This window comes from Brachycentrus maculatus, unplaced genomic scaffold, assembly GCF_059751285.1.
Source record: "Brachycentrus maculatus isolate JH-2025_06_01 unplaced genomic scaffold, ASM5975128v1 h1tg000199l, whole genome shotgun sequence".
Classification (NCBI taxonomy): domain Eukaryota; kingdom Metazoa; phylum Arthropoda; class Insecta; order Trichoptera; family Brachycentridae; genus Brachycentrus; species Brachycentrus maculatus.
Window position 1 is genome coordinate 432,457 of NW_028280950.1, and position 12,056 is coordinate 444,512.

Here is a 12,056-nt window from a genome sequence, read left to right on the forward strand (position 1 = left end):
ATAGCAGGAAAAACGTTACGTGTTACGTTGCCTTGAGTGAATTCAAATAGTTAAAAAAACGTTTATTGAAAAAAGAAATACTTATGTATATTAGTATTCAACATAAGGGTTAAGTAATATCATACGTAATATGAAATACATACATTCTGAAAAACTTACACGCATTGTGGTTTTTATTTTTCTATTTTTTGGTTCATTTTGAGTTACTTGATGTATTAGAAATGCCTCTAAGAGTATTCGGCTGTCCAAACTCAAAACACAGTAAGGGACATTTTTTTGTAGTAGATTTTTTTTTGCATTTTTGGACTAAGTAGTCTACGTAATCCAAAAATGCAAAAAAAACGTACTACAAAAAATATGCCCTTTACTGTGTTTTAAGTTTGGACAGCCGTATTAGTATAGAATGTCTTCGTCAATAAGGCGTTCATAAATGGATTAATGCGATGTCTCACGAAAGGGTTGAGATCAGTATGGCATTGGCGATGCCGAACAGACCCGCGACCATCCCAGGGTTAGGCATTCCGTTATATACATAATAATAAAACGTTATTATACGGGGTAAATTAAATATCAAGAGTATTGTTCAAGACGTATCTGGTATTTTCGTTATTTCCTTATTCGCAGTAAGCTAAATGATATTACATACCAGATAATGGATTTCGAGTTTCAATTACATTTCATACCTTTATAATATACCATATATGTATTCATATATGTATTTTCATCCGCCTCCGTTGTGTAATGGTCAACACGCTCGGCTACCGGTATGGAGGTTCCGGGTTCGATTCCCAGGGGAGGTCAAAGAAATATAAGTGATTTTGCACTAAAATATTTATTCAATATACCCCTAGACTGGTATCTGAAGCGGAGGGCTGATCACTTTTCCTTCGTATGTTAACGATCAAGATAACACTGCGTTTATATAATGCAGTGCCCTATGCACCACTGGGGTGCGGATAAGGGTTTGAATTGATTAATCAATTATGTTTTAGGCGAAAATAGACAGTGGGATCATTCACATAAGTTCAACTCGTTATAAACTTTATTTTCTGTGATTGTTGATTGAATTGCTCTGTATTTTTGAGGACATTGATCTAGTATTTCATTAAAATATGTAATCATTTTTTTAAAATAATAATTTGCAAACAATCTCCGGTACCATGAATGCTATTTTTTCTCAGAAGATATTATAACTAACGTATACATTGTATTCTCATAAATTAACTTTTGACACACTGAAATGCGAAAGAAATATAGATAACCAATTGAAATTCTGGATTAACCATTCTTTACTGGATAAAAAGAAATCCAAATGTTTTAATATTTATTAAGTTTACTTAATTTTGTACTGTATCCTGTTTGTATATTATAAAAATAATATAAAACAACGTTTCTAGATGCTAGTAAGGGATATTGTGGAGCAACCACCGACTATATTTTGTTATCAAAAGTTGAATGCTTTCTTACATTCATAGAAATGTTCCCGAATATTTTGCGCTTGTGTATGAAATCGCTATTTATTTCGAGTATATTTTGCCGAGGAAATAAATTAGAACGCTCTCCCGCATCACAATGTACGGTTCGCTATGACAGGGAGTTTAAAACGTAAACCGAGTGGAGTTGCCAGTTGCCACCCTTGTTGTGTTGTGTCGCAAGTACCGGCACAAAGCTCCAGCTGGTTCTGCAAGTTCTGCAAATTCTTCCCGCGCAGAACTCCCGGCGTTCCCGGGCATTATTGTGTAGTGGGTATTATTGCCATTGCCATTCATATAGTGCACCGCCTGCCACTGAGGTGTTTAACAGCGAAACTTTCACACTTAACTGGGAACTATGAACAATGAACATAATGAAATGTTTATTTTCTTCCGATGCTTCAACCGTACTTATTTTAATCCCTGCTGTTCGTTCAACTTTCAAATAAATACTTGCGACGATTGATTTCCGCTGGTGCAAAAATGTCGCTGTGTTTTTTATTTTCATATTATTTTTACTTGACTATACTATTTACTATAGGTTGAGGTTTAACTGTAGATTGACGCGTTGAATTGAAGCAAATTTGAAATCTCAGGTTCAATCCGCTCTTTGTAAAAAATAGTTACTGTAATATTTTTTTAAATAACAAAATAGCGCTCATTCATGTACCTTACGATGCCCTTAAATAAAAATATAGCATACGTATAAGTAGCCTATATATAAACATAAAATAATATCACTTACAAAATCACTCTATCACTATCGCTCATGAATTACACTCAAAATCACTATCACTCATGAATTACTTGAAATGATAGTAACTTTAAACATAAAGAGTAAATCCAGTCACGAGTAGGCATAGGCTTTGAAACTTACAGTCACTTGGACGTTAGGTAATTAAAAAAAATATCACTCACAAAAAAAATATAAGTGTAAATCACACTTATAAGTATAAAACACAGGAAATTAGTCTCAATATTGAAAACATCGTAAATAATAGATTGTAAAATAGAAATATTTAGAAAATTAATTAAATCACAAAAATCGATGTTTCTATATTACATACATATGACTAAATTTTAAAAATAAATTACACTCAATAATCTTAAATAGATGATTTTAAAATTATATTTTTATTTTAATTAATGTTTCTTGTTAGATTTTTTTTGAATTTAAGTAAAGGTTAAAAAATGATTAATCTTATTTTTATAATGTGTAAATAGCCGTATAGGTTATGCATTCATATATATCAAATCGTACTTTCTCTTGCGATTCCTACGTTTTGTCTCTTGGTAGCAATCTAGCCCAAGGTGTTCAATTTTCTCGGCAGCCTCGAGAGATTGCAGTGAGATTTATTAAAAATGAATCTCTTTGTATCTTTGTTCAAGTTTCCATCTTCTTTTATTGAAAATACCAAACAGGTAATATTAAATATAGATATTTTCGATACTTCCCGAAGTGGCAGGTGCCCAACCGCTCGCTCGTAGCTTTCCGCATACTTAGAGCCGGGATGTGTCTGCAATCCTGCAATATTGCCGCCCATTGTCTTGTTGCTGCTTTCACTTTGTTGCACTTCCCGCGCATATTGGAGCACACGTGATGTATGACGTCACCTCGCGTTGCATCATATGAAATATTTCGAACGGCGCCCACCTGAGGGGTATTGGATTTTCCTTTTGACTTTGCGCTAGAATCGAATCTGCAACCTGCATCAATCATTGTCGCGAGTGAGCCGCCTCTGCAATGCACTCGGCAACGATCTTTGATTATACGATATGGAATTCAAATTTGATATTCGACAGAGGAATGAACTCAATTCATACAATAATTTTCAATTAAAGTCAAATGAATATTCGATTGTTTTAATAAAATAAGGGGTAAATATTTTCATAACAAAAAAATATTAGCATACATATTTTTATACATAAATTATTCAATATGTCTTTTGCCCTCAATTTTCTTATTTATTTTTCAACACTCAAGTATACAATATATTAGATTTTTATTATACGCATTTTGTTTCCCGCCTACTTACATTTTATATACAACACCGGTAGGTAGGTAGGTACTGAAAGTCAGCCATAAACCTTTTTTAAAAAAAAATTCAATTTTTCATCCCATCCTGAAGCCTATTCATTCTCATCACAGCATTATATCTTTATTTGATTTTTAAAAAAAATAGAGCTCGAAAATTATAACTGAACTTTTTTTAACAAGGCTATATCCAAATCGACAAAAATGCTTTTTGCCCTGTATTTCATAAAAAAATGTCGTTTTATAACATTTTCATTTTTTTTACCTTCATTGAAAATTAAAATGTTTTAAAATAAATCACGTACGAAAAAAAACATTCCGGTACCGGGAATCGAACCCGAGCCTCCTGGGTGAGAGCCAGGTATCCTAGCCACTAGACCATACCGGACACGAAGCAGGTTGAGAAAATTTTCGTACAGATCTTATTTTTATAAATAACTATTTCTATATATACCTTCTCATTTCTTAGCGGGCAAAACAAATATATATTATTTGAAATTAAAAATACCTACATCGCGTGAATTGGGTACTTGTTTAAAGTTTTATATTTTAATCTGCAACTCTTTTTGCTTCTGAATTAATTAGCGTAGACGCGCTACGAGCTTTTTTGTCAGCTATAGGTAATTAAGTGTTGCAACGTTATACTGTGTACTACAAGCTATCGGAAGCTGAGAAACTGACAATTAAGTATGCTAATTTATTATCCTTCCAGGGATGCGACGCTGACATGATACCCCGGGGTGTAGGTAGTACAACAATATTACACACTTATATCTTGAGATATTTTAAACCGTACGCTGAAATAACGAAGGGAAAATTACGACATTTCATAAGGAATTTCACGAGAGATTAAGAAATATAATACATGATGCCATTTTGGTTAATATTGTGATTTTAATACAAATCGCTATCATATTACCATACACATCCATGTGCCTTACAGAAAATTTGGTTTATCAATGCGTTTCGTATATCTTATGTATGTTGTTAGGGGAATCTGACTGCTTATTTATAATACATTTATATAATATAATCATCCTGTAATTAATCATGCATAAAAGCATTTTAATCGGATACTGATCTGGTTATTTAATTATAAATTATATGTTGGATTTTTTTTTAAATACTTTAAAATAAAATAAAAATCGAGTGTTTAAATAACGTCTCTTAAATACTTTACTTTGTTTGAAAATATCTTAACTTTACGTAAGTAAAGTTAAGGTGTTTGAAAATGGTGCGGAATTCATCAAAACACATGTCATATTAGATTTTAAGAAATAGTGGTATTTACTAAGTAAAACATTAATTAAAATTTTACGTAAGTACTTTACTCTCAACACAAATGTTCCGGTGAGTATCATGCATACATCTAAATGAAAGGGCATCTGCTAAATAAAGCTTTAACTTCAATTAACATAGATGATGAAGAATATGGATGCTGGGTATTCACACAACACACCCAAAATGTAGATAATAAAATAACTGGTCAAATTATAAGCCGCTTAAAAAATTTTAATCACGTTTTTAGGCGTCTCCGAGTATGTAAAATAATTCGTCAAGGATCTTGGATACATAAAATAATAAAACGGTCTGCTTAATAAAATCTTACTCAAATCAACCATATGAATTGTCGTAAACTCACACATGAAGCGACGTAATAATTTTATGATGTATGAGTTCTAAAATGTGAGTTGTCAATCATTAATAGAATGGTGATATTACACATGTATAATGTGGTCACTTAAACCAGCATTTGATAGGTCATAAGCCCTGTAAATACCTAGACCATTATCTTTTTTGAGATGTCATAATGTAAAACTTTACTTTACGTTTGTTATCGAATTTTTTTCGTAAATTCCGTCAGAAAATTCGTTTGAAAAGGTAGAATTTATTACTTAAATAGAAATGTAACTTGATACGGTGAAGAAGTTGTGACTTTTTAAAATTAAAATGGTTCACGTTATATTTATCATTTATCCATCTACATTTCGATATTGAGTTGTACAAAGTACGGCTTAATTTAAAATACGACAAAGCTAGTTGAAAAAGACACGTTTAAAAAGAAATTTCTTAAAAGGAAACGCCAATGTAAGACGCGTTGAACTAGGGAAAATCTCAATTTGTTCAGGTGCTCTTATTAACACAGTGCTACTATACTCGTACTCTTCTATAGGTTACCAGCTTGCTGTTCCCTGCTGTTACCACCCCACTACTTTATATTCAAGTTTCTTGTATCAGCGTTCACTCTTGCAACACCTTCATTATACCACACTTGAAGATATTGCATAAAGTTGGCACTAAATGATAATAAGCCTCCATCTAGCCCCGGAACTAAGATCGAATACGAGGTACAGATCGGAAGGTGGTAGATTCAATTTAAAATTATTTTTACATTGACGTATATATCTCATCTTTCACTATGTTTTCAATGACCGCTTTTGCTGGTAATTGATCATTAGTGCTGTACTGCCCGCATAAATATATTCTTGACAAGTAAACTGTGTTTTTTGTTTGTGTAAATCTCTTTAATTTCATGTAAAATTATTCAATTTTCTTTAAACAATATTGTTTTTTAGTAGCGCTATCAAACCACTATAATATTAAATTAATCACTTTTTTGTCAGGAATTGATAAAAGAAATATTTTAATAGATTTATATTATCCACTGACACTTCGTGATGGAATTGCATTTTTAATATATTATTAGATTAAAACCAATATTTTTAGCTTTTCCACTTTATTACGAAATATTTTATTTGATTTTCACCCTATATATCTTCTTCTAACCCTTATCCGCTCCCGATGGTGCATAGGGTACCGCATCGTATTGATGCAGTATCATGAAGGAAAGGTGATCAACCCTCCGCTTCAGGTACCAGTCCAGGGTAATATTGAATGAATATTAAAGTGAAAAAATTTATAATATTTATTTGACCCCCCCCCTGGGAATCGAATCCCGGACCACCAGATCGGTAGCCGAACGTGCTGACCATTATAATACGGAGGCTGACATTATTTAATTAGTTTTTTTGTTGCCAGGAATTGATAAATGAAATTTTATTTCGTGTTTTTACTCTATGGATCGAGATATATATTTTTTTAGGTGTCTATGGTTTACAATGTAAACGAATCCTCTATAGTCTGAGTATTCCAGATGTTACGACATTGAATTTGGCTTGCTAATTTTATACACTTGTGTAACGTCAACCGTTCTGCCCATTATATAACATTCTTATTTTGTTCATTTTAAAAGTTGTAGTATAACACAAAATTGTAAGATTCCTTTCGTGCGCTGGTTAAAATGTTGATAAAAGTTAAATTTTGAACTTAGACTTGTTTTCTCCATCTTCTCTACGCATAAAAACAATATACGAGTATGCTTCGTTTGAGTTCAAACACCTGTAATAAATATAAATAATTAAGTATTTTAGTATTTTCTCTTCTGTTCTTTTTTTCTCTCTCTTAATATACAATAGTATTCATAACATATATCAATATATATATAAATAATTAAGTCTTTTAGTCTTTTCCCTTCTCTTCTCTTTTTCCCTCTTAATATACAATAGTATTCATAACATATCGCTCACTCCTTTCAACAACGTCAAATATCAAAAATCGTAAATTTTCAGTTGTGCATGTTTTCGGAGTGCCCAGAAAATGTACTATATCCCAGCAAAAGCGAAGAAAAGGTATTGTTTAACTAAATTTTTAAATATACTAAATATTTTTCCAATGGATAAAAAAACCTTCAGATTTTACCTAAAAAGATCTGTTGCACAGTAAAAAGTTCAATACGTGGCTTGATATTTATTTTTAATACATTTTATTATATTTCTAAACCTTAAAAATGATCTCCTAAGAAATATTTTTTTTTGATATATGACGTTGTTGAAAGAAGTATGCGATATATCTTTGTGGAATTATTTCACCGACTTTTATTATTGTCAATCTATTTTTCATATTTTTTATGTACAAGCTGTATAATTCCCAAACAAATCAAATAAAATAAATAAAATATCTGACTTTAGCATTTGGTCGCATCATCCCTTTTGATTGTATTTTCGAAAAAGACAGATTATCAAAATAAGAAACAGCTACCTATGCATTTTTCGGGTAAAAAAGCTAATCAATAAATGCAAAATTTACATCATTCGTATACATTAATTATATTTCATTATACACGAAGTACTTAGTTAATGTTGATCTTAAGGATGAATTAATGCCACTCTGGGTAACTAAATAGGATATATTATTTTTGCACCGTTTGTGACATTATTCTCCCAGTTCTGAAGCTGGTTGTCATCGGTTTAATGAGATTTAGCTGCAAATTTTGCATTAATACTATAATTCCGCAGCGCGCTCCCCTTCCCCTGCCTTCCTTCCTCACCAACCCTCTGACGTCTCCGCCTCCCCGTGTAGCTAAAATAACACTGCCAGTATAATAATATTAAGCAGCATGAACATTTTGACGGAAAGTATGGCAAGAAATGGAATAAGTAAGGAAAACCCTCGTGAAGAAATAAAACTGAATTGAGGAATAGAAGAACATTTACGTGAATAAAAAAAGTACAATATTTTTTTTTAAATACCCTTTTTGTTAAAACTTGTCTCGCCTTACGACTTTTGCATAAGAAATTCAATGTGTTAAACTTGATTGATATTGAGCTGACGTGCATCGGAACATTTTCATGCAAGTTACCTTAGAGATCAAATAAGCAGGTGTCACTTTGTCGTCTTGTTCTTTGGTCTCAATCCTGCGGATTGGTCTGTAGCAACAGATGACATCTCTTTCGCCATTCTCGCCTATTTTTGGAAGTCCTCTTCAGCTCCTCATACGTCGACTTTGTCGTCATTCAAACGCAATTAGTTACGTTATTATTTTGCCACTTCAGAATAATAAAACACGTTGAACTACCATTATATCTAGATGTGTCGGGTTGTGGTTCCATGGTTAGTGTCACGGACTCTTAAGTCAGAGTTTCTCGGTTCGAACTCACTCTACCACAATTTGATACCTATTTCTAATAATGAGCCGGCTCACAGAATAAGTATGAAATTGAAATATTTGTGTAAATAATAAAAACACAAAATTTCTCTTTTAAAAAAAATCTTTCTTTTTTGGAAAATCTTTGGGGCCTCGCACAGTGTTTCAGAACGCAATATTACGAGCTACTTTGAATCATTCTGTAAAATTATTATTTTGAAATCTTTATTCTTATAAAATTTATATGTCTGTTGACTTCTACGATAAAAACACACACATCTGTCTGTTTGTCTTCACATAAAATAGGTATTTGAATAGAGTATCGTATTTTTAAAGACCGTTAAAGGCCCTTTGCAGCTCGAACTCGACTATATAGATAGAAAACCAGTATTTATTTTAATTTTGAATATTAAATTCATAGGTAGCGGCAATAAAAGTTAAAAAATCTTTATTTATTATTAATAAACATAGGTACTTAAAAATAATACATAATATATTAACCGTGATAATAACTATTCTCTTTGTTTGGTAATAATCCAAAATTAAACACGGTTATTGGATTGAATTGTACTTTTATTTACATGTATATGATAATATGTGACACGTTTCGTCTTATCAAGACATTATCAAACAATGACTAAAAATATTTACAAAATGTGCTTATATACTAACAATTATTGTTATTATTAAGTCTAGGGGTACATATAATGGTGGGTATTTCGGTGGGTAATGTGGATTTATATGAAAGTAAAGATAAGCAATGTAGTTAAATGTCAATTAGGATACAATGAAAACAATTTGGATGGCTTTAAAATTAATACAATATTCATAACAATTATGTACATACAAGAATTTATTGAGAGTAAGTTTTATTTTAATACTATAAAAATATTATGTAAGACAATTTTATGTATATATATTTAATACAAAATTATAGGTAACCGGATAATGTTGTTTATTTTTTGAAAATATGATGTAAAGGTGAATTGTTCGTTATTGAGTAAACTTTGTTGTTTCCAATTGTTGTTTAAAAAAAAATTGTTGTTTCCAATTTCAGTAACACGAGCAATTACTTCTTGTTGTACTTTAGCCAATCTTTGAGTCGTATGGTCAAGCAAACTTTGAAGCTTAACTTCTGCTTTCGTCTCGGTTAACGAAATCTCCTCGGGGTAGCACTCTTTTCGAGCTTGCAGAACCTTGTGATACGACGGATACTTATCAAATCCTCTCTCCTTAGCACCTATGCGAAGCTGCTTATACTGATTTATGCTTAATTTCGCATTCACCGTATGTGCTAGTGCTTCTTCGGGAGTGTATGGTCGTAAATGATTTTTTTTATTGCTCTTCGTTTAATTATTCGAAGAGAACGAGGAGATGATTCTGTTGCAGTTTTTATGATTGAAGCCAGATTTCGCTTGCCAGTTTTTGTATAGCTCGTTTGAGTAGCATAAACAAGCTCCTCCGTAGAATGTGTTATCACCAATGTTTTTGTCCGCTTCTTCTTTGCCGATGAACTTAGCTCCACGAAATGTTTTTTTCGTCGTGCTACAGGTCGATGAAGTGTACTACCAGATTGTACAGATGTAAGATTAGCACCTTGTTTTTGCGCTGGCCAGAGCTCTTCTTGCAGCCAGTCCTTGTACTTTACAACGAAAAAATCTTTGTTCCGAATTGAATTCCATTTTCTCTTCAGAGCAGCAGCAAACGCCTTAAGTTTACTAAAGATGACCTCTGCTGAAAGCCCAGGCATTTTAGACGAAGCATAATTCATCATGCAGGCAATGGATGTTCCCTTATTCGCTTGGTTGACAATATGATCACGATAAAGAAGATCGAAAAGGTGAAGATGTGTTATTTTCTGTGTGACACCTGGGGACAAAAAAAAATATCACTAAAAAATCGAGGCTTGTCGAGGGTTAAAATTAGATTCGTTTGAAACTTTAATAAACAAGTAAAAATAATAAAAATTATAGGCATGTAACAGAGTGCCGGAAAAAAGTTCTACTCTATGAAACTTGATGACTTTATGCAAAATCTGTGATGGTTTTTCGAACTTGTGTTTTATTTTTTTTCGAATGAAATAAATAATATATGACTATTTTCATATATATGTATCTTACCTGTGGAAGTAGAAGCCACGATGAACCAAAAATTACAACGATTATAATAATAATGCACTTGTAGGACTAGCGTAAAGATGTGTGGAGGTTAGCGGCGAAACAATGCGACTGAATCGGTTTTGTTGTAACATGCACTTTGGTAGGTAATTTAGGGGTCGAAATTTCAAGGAATCGGCCTCAAATTTACAGTTTTAACTGGATGACTAATGCTCTTCCTTAATCACTCATAATTAACCATTTCCATGTCATTGGGGTTTTCACCTTAAGTAGCTCGTAATATCGCATTCTGAAACACTGTGCCTCGTCGGCACGGGTTAAAATAATCGTACATAGATGAAATTTATAAATTTATAAATAAATATATTTGAAAAAGAATTTCATTTTGCATTTTAAATTCAATTGAAACGATGGAAAGTTGGTAAAAAAGTTCTCGGTGTAATTCAGTGTCTGAAAACACATTTATTAATGGAGAAATAGTGTGGTGTACAGGACTCAAAGGAATACTTTATTAAAATCCTCATAATTCGGTTTCCCACAGCGGAACTTAAAAAGTGAAGAAAAACTTTATCGCGATATAACGAGTTCTTACGTTGGAGGAATACGCTTAAAACTCTAAGCTCTGCGCTTTGCGGATATCAAGAAAAATTAAGGAGCTTTAGGATATACGGGTCTTTCAGAATTTCAATAAAAAAAATTATCACATCATAAATTTGTTTTAAATAACGTTTTTTCTCATTCGCTCATCGTCTTTGAAATTGAAATGTTTACAATTCTGCAACATAGATCAAAATGCATATTTGTTATTAACCTAAGCGAAATGTAGAGATGAGATTTATAAGGGCTACTTCTAACTATTTTGTTCTGTATAATATCACATTTGAATTGTTTGTTTACTTTCTGTGTTTTCGCAATCTTGTGTAACCTGATTTTGAGAACTCCCACTGGGTAAAAAAAATCTGTATTGGAAACACATATTAATAAACTATGTGTATATGTCTTCCTCTCCTTTATATATATGTATATATATATATATATATATATATATATATATATATATATATATATATATATATATATATATATATATATATATATATATATATATATTTATTTATGTACATATGTATCTACATACACACACAAGGCGTACCTGTATGGGTGAGAAAACACTTTATCGTTTTTGTTTTTATGCTTCAGGTACCTACATATTATATCCCTCAAGTTTTTAGCAAGTGGTTGCGTCAACGATAGTTTATTACATTTGTTGAAATTACCGTAAATTGTGTATCCCTTTCAATAGTGTTGGCCTACATCCTACATTGCTACCCTTGTGCTAAGTAAACGTCAGAATTGGGGTTAATATCATTTGCTTCTCGGGATCAAAGTTTACTCTTGCAGTCTTGCGAAACGGCGAGCAGTTGGCAATGTGACGGTGTCGGGTAGGA

The 12,056-nt window shown here is 32.0% G+C and overlaps 1 protein-coding gene and 1 non-coding gene across 2 annotated transcripts in view; one reads left to right on the forward strand and one right to left on the reverse strand.

The window, feature by feature from the left end:
• The window catches only part of ttv (exostosin glycosyltransferase 1 ttv), a 288,324-nt gene that overhangs the window by 262,481 nt on the left and 13,787 nt on the right, over positions 1–12,056 (forward strand). The window lies entirely within an intron of this gene.
• On the reverse strand, positions 3,824–3,895 carry TRNAE-CUC (transfer RNA glutamic acid (anticodon CUC)). The gene has a single exon. It is a non-coding gene; the product is annotated as a tRNA-Glu (tRNA).